We start from the raw sequence: 13552 nt of genomic DNA on the forward strand, positions 1-13552 counted from the left end.
TAAGGCGCGATAACCTCCGAAGATATCTAAGGCCGAGCTTCTATTCCAATTTGCGTCGTGCTCCTCTTGATTTTCCCTACAAATTGGCCGGACGGGACCTAAATGTTTTATGCCGACTCCGAACGGCATCTGCAAGGCAGATGAGTTTTCACTGAGAGCTTTTAATGGCAGAAATACACCCGGAGCGCTTGCCAAACACTGCCGAGGGGGGACCTCGCTTAGATAAATTTTCTTCTAATTGAAAAACCTTATTTCTAAAATTTTGATGTTGCTTTGCCCGGGGTGTGAACCCAGGGCATACGGTGTGGTAGGCGGAGCACGCTACCATCACATCACGGTGGCCGCAAACATTGCGTATTAACTCGAGTTCTTTTCGTGACGAAGAGATGGCCAAACGCAACTCGTCAAAACCAGAAACGATATAATATAGAGACATTGCATAGACGAAAAATCGTGTGAGGCAAGCTTCACAAAATTCTAGTAGGTCACATTCACCACTTACCACAGCAGAATTTGTTAAACTACCACTGTCTGTATTTGTTATTTAACAATTATTTGTACACTTTTTATTCAGCTAATGTGTTCAGAATTTTAACTTTTACTCTCTAAAACTCCAACCAGTGTATTTCTGTGCTTAAATTATGTTAAAAATTGTGTTAAAGTTTTTGGCGTGGTGAAAGTGACCTACTAGAATTTTGTTACGCTCCGCTGCTTTCCACCGAAGTTCGCGCATGCAATATCTTTATATTCAAACATTTTTGTCAAAACAACACTGACTTTGCATTGAGCGAACTGCGGCTATTAGAGATTCTGACTGCGCGCAGAGCGAGTTATTGTCTTTGTCAGGGAATTTATGAGATCAACCATGCTCTTGTTTTCCTCTTTAAGAGTACTAATTTCATCAAAGGCCATTTGTAAGGCAGTTGATTGTTTGGTTGAGTAAAACTTCAGTAAGTTAAATAGCTCAATATTTTCACTATTAGCTCCAGCATTGGCTACTGATAACTCAGCGGGATTGTTGTTAGAATTTTGATGAGAGATCATGATGGCAGAGCTGTTGACGTTTGAATCATCCAGGTTGATGATTGGAGGGGACGAGCGGAGGGAATTCCGCCGAGCAGCAACACACGCAGCACATATAAATTCTTTACCGGTCTTGTGTAAATATTCAAGATAAGCTGGCCTGACTTTCACACACTCTAAGTGATAAAGTTCATTGCGCTTTGCACAATGCGCTTTGGGATGCGTTCGCTCAACTTTATTACCACAAACGCATGGCATTTTTGGAATGAAAATTTGAGATTTTTAAAGAAGAGTCATTACCTCAATTGTGCACATAAGTGCCAGAATCAGTATAATTAGTTAAATGTTAATACACTGTCTCGCAAAGGTACATATGAGCCGTTTATTTTGAAAGTGGCATAAGTCATTTCATGTTATTTGGGTTCAGTGGTAATTTGTTTGTATCTCTGCTCGCCTCCAGTTTTTTAGAGTCCAATATCCAAAAGATGCAATTCTTATTATTATTTTATAATTGTAGAACCATCTAGCCAATGCTGGAGCTAATAGTGAAAATATTGAGCTATTTAACTTACTGAAGTTTTACTCAACCAAACAATCAACTGCCTTACAAATGGAATTTGATGAGATTACTACTCTTAAAGAGGAAAACAAGAGCATGGTTGATCTCATAAATTCCCTGACAAAGACAATAACTCGCTCTGCGCGAAGTCAGAATCTCTAATAGCCGAAGTTCGCTCAATGTAAAATCAGTGTTGTTTTGACGAGTTGGGTTTGGCCATCTCTTTATTAAGAAAGAAACTCGAGTTAATGCGTAATGTTAAACATTTGCGGTCACCGTGGTGTGATGGTAGCGTGCTCCGCCTACCACACCGTATGCCCTGGGTTCACACCCCGGGCAAAGCAACATAAAAATTTTAGAAATAAGGTTTTTCAATTAGAAGAAAATTTATCTAAGCGGGGTCGCCCCTCGGCAATGTTTGGCAAGCGCTCCGGGTGTATTTCTGCCATGAAAAGCTCAGTGAAAACTCATCTGCCTCGCAGATGCCGTTAGGAGTCGGTATAAAACATATAGGTCCCGTCCGGCCAATTTGTAGGGAAAATCAAGAGGAGCACGACGCAAATTGGAATAGAAGCTCGGCCTTAGATCTCTTCGGAGGTTATCGCGCCTTAAATTTATTTATTTTTTTATAAACATTGCTCGTGCTCTCACTCACAGTCTTGCGTTTATTATTCGAAGAGTGACTTAAATTCTCTTTTTTCTTCTGGCGACAATGTGAAGAATGATAACGCCGGCTGTTTCGACACACAAGTTTACATCTACGAGGGACAATAACACTGTCACCTCTACTGGAGTCAATGTAAGTGACCTAACATCTGTGGTTAATTCAACTCATACATCGTCATCGTCGATCAGCTCTTTGGATAGCCGTACTACATATGCTGTCGCCGCCAATTCTGCTAGCGTCTCTAATACTTTAATCTCGGCTACTGTTTCATCTGCTGTTGCTGCTGAGCCAAAATCAACTAACCCGCACAGTGATACAGCTAAAAATATTGATCGCTCTCCTGCACAGTGGACCAAAGTACAACGGCAAAAGCGTAAAAATTTAAGCAACTCTAATGGTCAGATCAAAAATAATACCAATAATAGCAATGACTGTGCCTTATTGCAAGCCACTCAGGCAAGTAGTACCTTTCAACTGCCTAATACTGATCGTTCTTCGGTCAATCCTACCTCTAACCAAACGCAATAACTATCAACTCCACGAATTGGCAGACGTGACAGGCGCAATGACAATATTGGGGTAATTTTCGGGCAGAGTACCAGTTCTGAGCTTGAGGTAGTTGCTTCGAAGAAATGGGTACATCTTTCATCCTTCAAGTCGTCAGTCTCAGCAGAGAATATCATCTCCTATGTTGCCAGAAATGATAAAATTGAACATAGCCAAATTGCATGCTTTCCGCTGGTCAAAAAGGGTACCGAAACAAAAGAGCTAAGGAAATTAACTTTAAACCTGGTATTTCGCCGTCCCTTTTGAATAGTATTCTGAACCCAGCGCTCTGGCCGGCCGATGTTAAAGTCAAGGCAAAGTCGATTAGCAATCAGCCCACCTCCTGCATCAAAATACTTAAAAAATTTATTTTCAAAACATGGGTGGAATGCGCACAAAGTCTGATGTAATCCGAACTTTCAGCTCGAGCTTGGATTTCGATGTTTTCGTGTTAATTGAAACTTGGCTCAACACTGACTTTCACGACAGTGAGTTCTTCGACTCGAATTTATTCAACGTTTTTCGCAAAGACAGAGAGAGATTGTTTGAAAACTGGCTGTTCTTTGGGTGGTGGCGTATTGATTGCAGTCCGGCGTAACTTAAGGTCCTTTGAAATTACTCTGAGCAATCCTGATACTATCCTGGATCAACTATGTGTTTGTATCAATGATTTGTCAACTCATGGATCATTGTATGTTATTGGCTCTTATATTCCACCTAGCAGTTCAGCTGATACGTATAAAGCACATACTGACAACATCATCTATATTCTGCTTAATAAACTAGCAGACCATCTCTGCGTTCTTGGTGATTTCAACCTTCCAAATATCTCGTGGTGTGGAAGCTACTCCAAATATAATCAAATTCCTACCAATGTAACTGCGGTACAAGAATCTTATTGTATTGATAACATATTAAGTCTTCATCTTGTTCAAATCAACAGTTTTACTAATAATCTTAATCGAATTATTGATCTCATTTTCGTTAGTACGAATCTGAATACTTCTAATTCTGAATGTATTTCGCCTATCTCACCCGCAGATCGACATCATATCCCATTGTGCCTGAAGGTTGAATTCTATGAGTTCATTGCCTATCAATCTGATAGTAAAATTTCTTTCAAGTTTCATTTGTGTGATTTCCAAAAATTGAACGCCCGTTTTCTTGATATTTGTTGGGATTCTCTTCTCTCTGGGATGGATCTAAATGATTGCTATTCTGCATTTAGGTCCCACGTCTTCGAAATCTTTTCGACGAATATTCCACTTAATCGAAGCCTTACAAAATTCCTTGGCATATACATGGCCTAAAACGACTTAAGAACCAGCGTAATAAGTGGCACAAAATGTTCCTGACATCTCAATAACTAAATCATCTAACTGCCTCAACAAATTTCTTTATAGAAACTATGTGCTTGGGGTGGAAGCTACAATTAAATCTAACCCAAAACATTTTTGGCATTTTGTCAAATCTAAAAAGGCTGGTGTTGGGGTGCCTGCAACTGTATTTCTAGATAATAAACTGGCTAACTCTCACATAGACATTGCTAATTTTTTCAATCCAATTTCACAATTGATGCAGTAGTTTCACCAAATGATCATAGTCACTCTAACCATCAGGAAATTTGAATTTTGGCGATCTGCGACTTACCTCCAATGACATTATTAACGGTATTAGAGGATTGAAAAACTCTACTCAAACTGATTGAGACGGATTAAGCGCTGTCCTTCTAAAAAATTGTCCTGCTATTGTTGTCCCCCTAATGATAATTTTTACTAGTCTCTCAGCTCCGGGATCTTTGCGGATGCCTGGAAAATTGCGTATATCACCCCGATCTTCAAAAATGGTAAGAAGAATGATGTTTCAAACTATAGGCCAATATCTACGTTATCTCTTTTTTCGAAACACTTCGAAGGGATTGTCAAAGGAAAAATGTATTTCGCAGTGAAACACTGTATTCTGCCTAATCGGCATGGTTTTGTTGTTGGTCGGTCTACAGTCACACTGCCCTCCACCTAAGTGTGATCGTCCCGATCAGACAAATTTCCTGATCTAAACGCCGCCAGCCTTTCCAGATGAACCACTTTCATTTTGGTTCGTGGTTTACTAATGGTTTGTATGCGGTAAACTACATCGTTGATCTGTTTTACAACTTTGTATGGGCCTTCCCAATTACACTGCAATTTCGGAGACAAACCTTTTTTTTCGTTATGGATTGTATAACAGCACCAAATCTCCTTCCTGAAAACCTTCCGAATTAATTGCTTTATCGTATCTGGCTTTCATCTTGTCACTTATAATCTTTGTTCGTTGCCTTACAAGATCGTGTATTTCTCTCAGCTCTTCTTCCAAGACACCAGTGGATTTCTTGACATTTCTCTCCGCATCGGCATCTATCCCAAACTGCAAATCAGCTGGCATTCGAAGGTTATTGCCAAAAATTACTTTTGCAGGGGTTTGGCCCGTTGTCTCGTGCACTGCCGATCGATAAGTCATCAATAATAATTGTATGCGTGTATCCCACTCTATGGAACTTTTCCACTACTTTCCTTAAATGCTCCTCCAATGTTCTATTGAATCGTTCCACCATACCATCGGACTGAGGATGCAATGCAGTTGTCCGTGTTTTTCGAATGCCCAATGATTTACACATTTCTTGGAACACAGCTGATTCAAAATTTCTGCCTTGGTCAGAATGTAACTCCATTGGTACACCATACCTTGCAACCCAATTGTTTATAAACACTTCTGCTACTGTTTCCGCTTCTTGATTTGGGATTGGGTATACCTCTTGCCATTTGCTGATATAATAAATAACCACCAGTACATATTTGTTTCCGCTGTTGCTAGTAGCAAATGGACCTGCGACATCCATAGCGATCCTTTCAAATGGCGCACCTGAGTTATACTGCTTCATCTGGCCATGACTTCGGGTTTTGGGCCCTTTCGCTCTGCTGCAAACTTGGCAGTTCGCAATCCACTCAGTGACCGACTGACGGCAACCAACCCAATATAATCTGCTTAATCTTCTCAAGCGTCTTCGTGATTTCCAGGTGACCTCGACTTGGACCATTATGTAGCTCGTTGAGAACGTCAGGAATCCTTTTCCTAGGGACAACTATCAGTTTCCTCTTACATTGACCATCTCCACTTCCCCATACCCGATGCAAGCAACCGGATATCAACTCTAAACTGTTCCACTGTGCCCAAATGACTTCGCAATAAGACTCTCTGCTGACATCTCCTTCCTATTTGGTTGTTGTTGTTGTTATTGTAGCGATAAGGTTGCTCCCCGAAGGCTTTGGGGAGTGTTATCGATGTGATGGTCCTTTGCCGGATACATATCCGGTACGCTCCGGTAACACAGCACCATTAAGGTGCTAGCCCGACCATCTCGGAAACGATTTATATGGCCACATTAACCCTTCAGGCCACCCCTCCCTCCCCACCCCTAAGTTCAATGAGGAGCTTGGGGTCGCCAGAGCCTGGTCTGTTAGTGAAACAAGATTCGCCGCGGATAGGTTAGGTTGACAATGGGGTTTGGAGGAGCTGTATATTGCGCTGGCAACCTGAAGGGTTGCGCTACACAGCCCCTTGAATCTGTTATTTTAGTCGCCTCTTACGACAGGCATACCTACCGCGGGTATATTATGACCCCCTAACCCGCTGGGGGACTTCATATTTGGTCTTTCGTTTCGTTTGAGCCCTTGCATAACATGTGACAGATCTGTATCTTCTAGCTACACTTCCTTAGTTGTTCCTTGTCCCATTCATCCGTACACGTTATAGTCATTAGCCGGACATCTATAATGTTTTCTTTAGCCTCAGCCTTTGAACAGTGTTTGCATTCCAAACTACATGGTCTTCTTCACATTGCATTAGCATTTCCATGGGTACTACCTTTTCGATGCTCAATGGAAAAGTCATAGCTTTGTAGTCGCTCGATCCACCATGCCAATTGACCTTCTGGATTACGGAACTGCAAGAGCCAGATCAACGCTGCGTGATCTGTCCTGACGCGGAATCGCTGCCCGTAGAGGTACTTGTGAAAATGTGTAATGCTCTCTACCAATGCCAACAGCAATATTTCCTGTCTGGTTTTCCAATTGATTGGCTGTAATATGCAACTACCTTCTCCTGTCCATCGACCAGTTGTGACAAAACGTCTCCTATAGCATATCAGCTCGCATCTGCATCTAGAATAAACGTTGCTCCTGGAACGGGTATGCCAACATTGGGGCAGTGCACAAACGCTCTTTCAATGTTTGGAAAGCCACTTCTTGCTCCTTCTTCCATTCAAAAGCTTTATTTTTTCTTGTAAGGTCGTGGAGGATGTAAGCTCGTGGACGTTGGAAAAGTTTGGTACAAATCGGCGGAAATATGTGCACAGCCCAAGGAAACTTCTCAATTCATGCAGGTTCTCTCGTCTTGGCCAATCCTTTACAGTCTCTATCTTTTCATTCGCAGTGCAGTTGCCCTCTGTCGTTACCTTGTGGCTCAAATAACTTACTTCCTTTTTAAAGAGCGAACACTTTTTAGGACTGAGTTTCAAACCAGCGCCAGCTATTCTCTGGAAAACTTCCCCTAAGTTCTTAAGGTGTTCGTCAAAGTTCTTTCCCAATACAATGATGTCATCCAGGTACACCAAGCATGTTTTCCAGTTTAGTCCTTTCAATACCTGATCCATGAGTCGCTCAAAAGTAGCTGGTGTATTAAAAAATACAAAAAGCATCACTGCAAATTGCCAAAGACCATCACCGACACTGAAGGCTGTTTTCTCTTTGTCTTCCTCCTTCACCACCACTTGCCAGTAGCCGCTTTTCAAGTCGAGTGTGGAAAACCATTTCGTACCAGATAGCGAGTCCAGAATGTCATCAAATCGTGGCAATGGGTAGCTATCCTTCCTAGATCTGTTTACAGTTAATAACTACTTCAGCCTCTTGGCATCTTCCCAATATAGCTCCTTTGGTCAGTTTGAGTGGTGACTTGAACTCATTTAGTACTCTTACCGGAATACGTCCATCTTGTTTTGTCAAAGCGAGGGTTTTTCCTCCAACTACGTTCGGTGTTGATTTGTTTGCTGATTCGACAATCCGCAATTTGTTTGTCCCACAATCTCCATCAACCTTTGCCCAGATTACTGCCTCTGATTTTGGTGGTATTTGCTGACTCTCTTCCATCAGCAATCGTTTACTGCTGTAGTCTTTCACGTAGCCGAAATTAAGTGGCACATCCATGTTCTTATATCGCATCGTCTTGCTTTGCATGTCGATCTTGATGCCTTGGTCGATTAAGAAGTCTACTCCAATTATGATTTCATCAACAATCTCTGCCATTATAAAATTGTGTAGTACCGTGACGTTCCCAATTGCTACTTCACATGCTACTTCTCCAATTACCTGGGTGTCCTCTCCAGTGGCTGTACGCAATCTTGCTCCATGCAATGGTCTTATCTTCTTGTTGGCTAAATCCGATCGAATGATGGAATGAGATGCGCCCGTATCTACAGTCAGTAAACGTTCCTTCAGTTCCGACAGTAAGATTGCTCCACCTTCTTCCAATTTTCGAGATTGAGATTATGGGGCATCCAATTGCGGGAGCCAGCTGTCGCCCCTTGCGGCTGACTCGCTTTAGTTTAACCATTAAGTATATTTGGAGATTTGCTCATCTCCTTCAGCTTTGCGTTTACGGCCACCCAAATGTTGGAACTATTAGGATTGATGCTGCAATTACTTGCAATATGACCTGTGTTGCCGCTCTTAAAACATTTCATAACTCCGGCATTTTTCTATTGTGATCCCTTCAGTGCTTCCAAATTGTGTCTACCCAATCTGGCCTTTCGACTTCCACACGATGGGCTTTGTACGCTGGTTTACTCAATAGTGAGGCAGTTTCCGGGGTCAGTGCATGGGATACTGTTTCAGCAAATGTTAGCTTTGGGTTTGCCTTTGTAGCTCGCTTCGTTTTCACGTCCCGTATGCCATTTATAAAACTCTGAATTTTGACCCTCTCGCACCCGTGGAATAGGTGCTTCGGCCTTTGCTAGATGAGCCAATCTTTGAATATCCAAGGCAAACTCGTGCAAAGTCTCGTTAGCTTTTTGGTAGCGGTTTTGCAATTCTATTTGGTAGATCTGTTTCTTGTGTTCGCTCCCGTACCGTCGTTCTACAGCAGCCATCAATGCTTCATAACTGTTACGTTCGTACTCTGGGATGGTCTGTAAGATCTCAGCAGAGGGTCATTTTGAAGCCACGAACAATGCAGCAACTTTATCTTCAGCATTCCAGTTGTTCACTGTTGCGGTCTTCTCAAACTGTATCTTAAAGACCTGGAAAGGAACAGAACCGGTGTTTTTACCTTTGGATTACTCGCTGAAACTGCTGGGTGATTTAGTTGCAACTGCTTCATACGACCTTTTAAATCATCAACTTCTGCCTGAAATTGAGCTATTTTCGCATCCTGCGCTTCCAGCTCTGATGTTACCCTTGCTTCCTGTGCTTCTAAGTGAGAAGACATTTGTGCCACCTGCAATGATAAGCGCTCCTCTTGTTCTTCCATCTTGGATGTTATGCGTGTCTCCTGCGATTCCAGTTGGGATGCCATATATGTGTTCTGTTCTTCCAGTTGAGTTTCCATCTTGGATGTTACTGTCGATGTTTGTGCAGATATTGCAGCCAAAATCGTGTTCAAATCTATGCTCGTAACTGTCTGCGATGTTTCGTTTTTCTCTTCAATTTTTGTTTTTGTCTCGTTCCCATCAGGATAAAAGACATAATCGTCCACATTAATTCCTTCCGACTCCATTACATCTCGTAGCCGTGCTTGAAGTTCGATCTTATTGCCGGTTGTATTCAATCCACGGTTCTCCAACTCCTTTTCGAGTTGCTGGATCCTTAATTCACTTAACTTTGCCATGTCTAAGTTGTATTCGAAATCTTCAGAATTTATTCAACAATTCCTCTTCTGCCACCAATTGTAACGAATTTAGTGAAATTCCGCTTATTTGCAACCTTCTGCTGACGGTCGTATCGCTAAACTGTTGAATAAAACACTCCAATATTCTGTATTGCAAAATGGGCTTTATTAGACTACTTTGAAAGTACTTAGCAATTAAACTTCACTTCGCAACTGATGGCGTGTTTGAATCAAACTGATTACTCAGCTTACGCTGCTTTTATACTCTCTGTTACCTCGTTCGCAAATTGCTGCCTTGTATGTATGTGCATACATGATGACTAATTTGTTTGCGTACACAGTGTGGCTCGCTTCAATGTTTTTGTGTTGGGAGTTTATTACTAGTGATGGTAATATTCGTCATAATATTAATAACGGGATTCACCGAGCGCGTCCTGACAAAGGCATTTACCAATTCTGTGCGGATTTGGCAAAGGGCCTGCTTATACTTGCCAGGATTAAACGAATGTGTTTGCAGGTGCCGGATCTCGTCATAGTACTTTAGGAGGTGGTCCCTTAATCCCCGTGGAGGCGGTGCTAGATCAAGCAAGCAGTTGCTTGCTAGGATGTCCTGGTTTGGAACAATTAAGCAAAAACTGCTTTGTGCTCTTTAATATTGAGCTCTTTGGCCTCATTATGTAGTTGGTATTCGGGGGTCATAAGGTGACATCCGGTGACAGTTCTGATTGCAGCATTTTAAAAGACCTTTAACCTTGACGCGTAGCTCATGAGTGGTCGGCCAATTACTTTGTACGTGGTTAGCAACGTTTATTTGTATTTTCCACATGTGCTGCTGGCAATCGACTTGAGGATTTTGTTGCGACTTTGTACTTTAGAAACAATCTCGGTGGCATGAGCCATGAAGGTTAGGGTATTATCGAACGTTACCCCTAAGATCTTTGGGTGACTGACAGCCGGTAGTGTGACACCATCGACGCGTACATCCAATATTTGCGACATCTGTTCCTTCCACGTAGTAAAGAGGGTGGCCGTGGATTTGGTCGGTAATAATGCCAAGTTGGGCGAGGTGAAAAAACTGGAAAGATCGGGGAGATAGCTGTTTACTTTAGAAACTAATTCATCAACTGAAGGGCTAGGTCCTGTAGCCATACGTACAATCGTCAGCATAGGAAATGACTGTGACTCCTTCTGGTGAGGAAGGGAGTTTTAATATGTAAAAATTAAACAGAAGCGGGGACGGGACACCACCCAGTGGGATCCCCTGTTTAATTTTTCTAGGTTTAGAAATAACGTACCTAAATTCAACTAACGCCTGCCGACCACTCAGGTAATTAGCGGTCCATCTTTTTAGACAAGCAGGAAGGTGTGAGCCTTCTATGTCTTGGGGTAGCGTGCCGTGGTTGACTGTGTCAAAAGCTTTTGATAGGCCAAGTGCCACGAACACCGTCCTATGATGGGGTTTTTGCTGATTTAACACGTATTAATCTGAGTGTTAATGGCATTGAGCGCGGTGGTGGTGCTGTGCATTTTACGGAAGCCATGTTGGTGCGTGGCGAGGCGAAGATTTGCAGTTAAATGAGGGAGCAAAACGATTTCCAATGTCTTCGCTACTGGCGAAACGAATGATATCGGTCGATAAGATTTGCCTTCGTTGGCAGGTTTGCCAGGCTTTAGGAGCGAGACTATCCTTGCCATTTTCCATTTTTCGGGAATGACGAAGGATTCCAGTGACAGGTTGAAAACATGTGTTAAGATATTTTAATCCCTCATCGCCAAAGTGTTTAAGCATTGGCATGGCTATTTCGTCATGGACAATCGACTTGGAGGGCCTGGCCTTGCGGATTGCTGCTTCAACCTCTGTGGGGGTTATGGTAATGGGTGGGACGTCGTGTTTATGTTTATGGGCTCGTCTATTAGCACGACTTCTCGCTTTGTCTACAGAAGAATGCATTATAAATTGGAGGCAAAAGCCGCTCGCGCATTTCTTCGAATCGGATAAAGTTTTGTCACCGAAAGATATGGAAACTTTGTCGTTGTGTTTGGTAGGATTAGACAAGGATTTGACGGATGACCACAATTTACCAACGCCCGCAGAGAGGTTGCAGTTCTTTGGATGCTCCTCCCATTTGGTACGTTTATGTTCATTTACCAACCGCATGATATCCAAATTAAGACTCCTAATAAGGGGGTCTCTAGGGTTGGGGTGTCTCGCTAGGTCACGTTCTCTCGCTAAATTTGCGGCTTCGGCTGGGATATGCGGTATGATTTCAGGTGTTCTACCGGCCGGGATGAAGCGTGCAGAAGCTGAAGCGATGACCTTGCGGGACTGCTACAACAACAACAACAACATGACCTTGCGGAACGCACGCTCGCCCTGCCGGACATCGGTCGGAACAGGAAGAACAGCAAAAGATTGGTTTGTAAAGGTTGTGAATCTACCCAGTTGGCTTTTTTTTAATTTATGAAAGTCCGCTTTTCAGAGGTGAAAGGAGTATGGTTAGGTGATCAGACGCTAGAGTAAGGATCGGTTGTCATTCAACGCAATTTATGAGCCCTGCGCTAACGATTGAGATGTCGAGTTAACTGTGGCAATTATCTGCAATTCTGGTGGGGGCATCGCCGTTTATCGTGCAGAAAGTTGTTTTGTCTATTTGCTCTGCTAGCCGCCTGCCTCTGCTGTCGACTGGCAGGCTGGAATGCCAGAGATCGTGGTGAGCGTTGAAATCAAGGATAAGACGGGTTTCGCCACAGAGTAGCGTACTGATATCAGGATGATAGCCACTTCGACAGCAGGTGGCAGGGGGAATATAGATGTTAATTATTTCTAGCTCAACATCGCCTGGCCGGATGGTTATGCCTTGACTTTCTAAGGCATTATAGACTATATTGCACGGAGTGATGAGTGGTAAGGCAGGGCCACCACCATTTCCCCTTGTGCGATCTTGCCTATGAATGTTGCAGCCATCGCAGGTTGGAGGTCCGATCTGGCAGTTAACTTTGTTTCTTGAATTGCGCCAATACGGATGCTATTTTTATTCATGTAGTCAACTATCTCTGCGATCTTGCGAGTTAAACCGTTACAATAAAGTTGCAGAATTCTAAAGTGCATAGGGGGGCAGTCGTCACTCTGGGAGTCAGAGATGGATGAAGGCGCTTTGAAGGATGTATGCCTTGTCGAGTTTGCTGTCCGATTGCTGCTGATGTACCTAGTGTCAGTGAAGTGGTACTAGTGTTTTGGCAGCAAGGTGCAACGAATGTGCCGGTCGGACGATTTCCGTTTGTAAGGCCAGAGCATCTATGAAGGTGGCATAGGAAACTCTGAGCAGGCATAGGGAACACACAGTGTGGGGGACAATGAGTTGATGACTCCTTCTTACGCGAGTACGAGTGTCGAAAAAGGAGGGGGGGGGGGGGGGGGGTAAAAGATGGTGGTCGGCATTGCTACTATCCATGCTACGTAGATTGTGGTGATGGGTTGTAGCGGCCGCATTAGGTGGAAGCGCCATTTGGCGCGAGCAACAGCGGACGGTTGAAGTTTTATAGAAGTTTCGGAGGCGAATAACGTTAACGATGTAACCATCTTTTACACGAGACACACTGACAAGAGTATGACTAAGGTAAATCATTTTCCGACATATGCAGCAGCACCACAGCCTGGGACTGGTGTTAGGTTCAATACCTTCTCGGAGCAGAAGGGTATGGAGCAGTCCAGCTACTAGGAGCTGATCCAAGGATGACAATTTGTGGGAGGAACGCAACAAATTAAATGGGGTTACACTGAGATGACAGCCATTGATCGGGAAAAAAATCCCGAGTCGCTCCTGTATGAAGAACCGGCTGTC

General features: G+C 43.1%; 1 protein-coding gene across 3 annotated transcripts in view; it reads left to right on the forward strand.

The window, feature by feature from the left end:
* The window catches only part of LOC137249180 (zinc finger protein 91-like), a 218185-nt gene that overhangs the window by 98043 nt on the left and 106590 nt on the right, over positions 1–13552 (forward strand). The gene's annotated exons all lie outside the window — the stretch shown is intronic.

Source organism: Eurosta solidaginis, chromosome 4, assembly GCF_040869045.1.
Source record: "Eurosta solidaginis isolate ZX-2024a chromosome 4, ASM4086904v1, whole genome shotgun sequence".
NCBI classification, from domain to species: domain Eukaryota; kingdom Metazoa; phylum Arthropoda; class Insecta; order Diptera; family Tephritidae; genus Eurosta; species Eurosta solidaginis.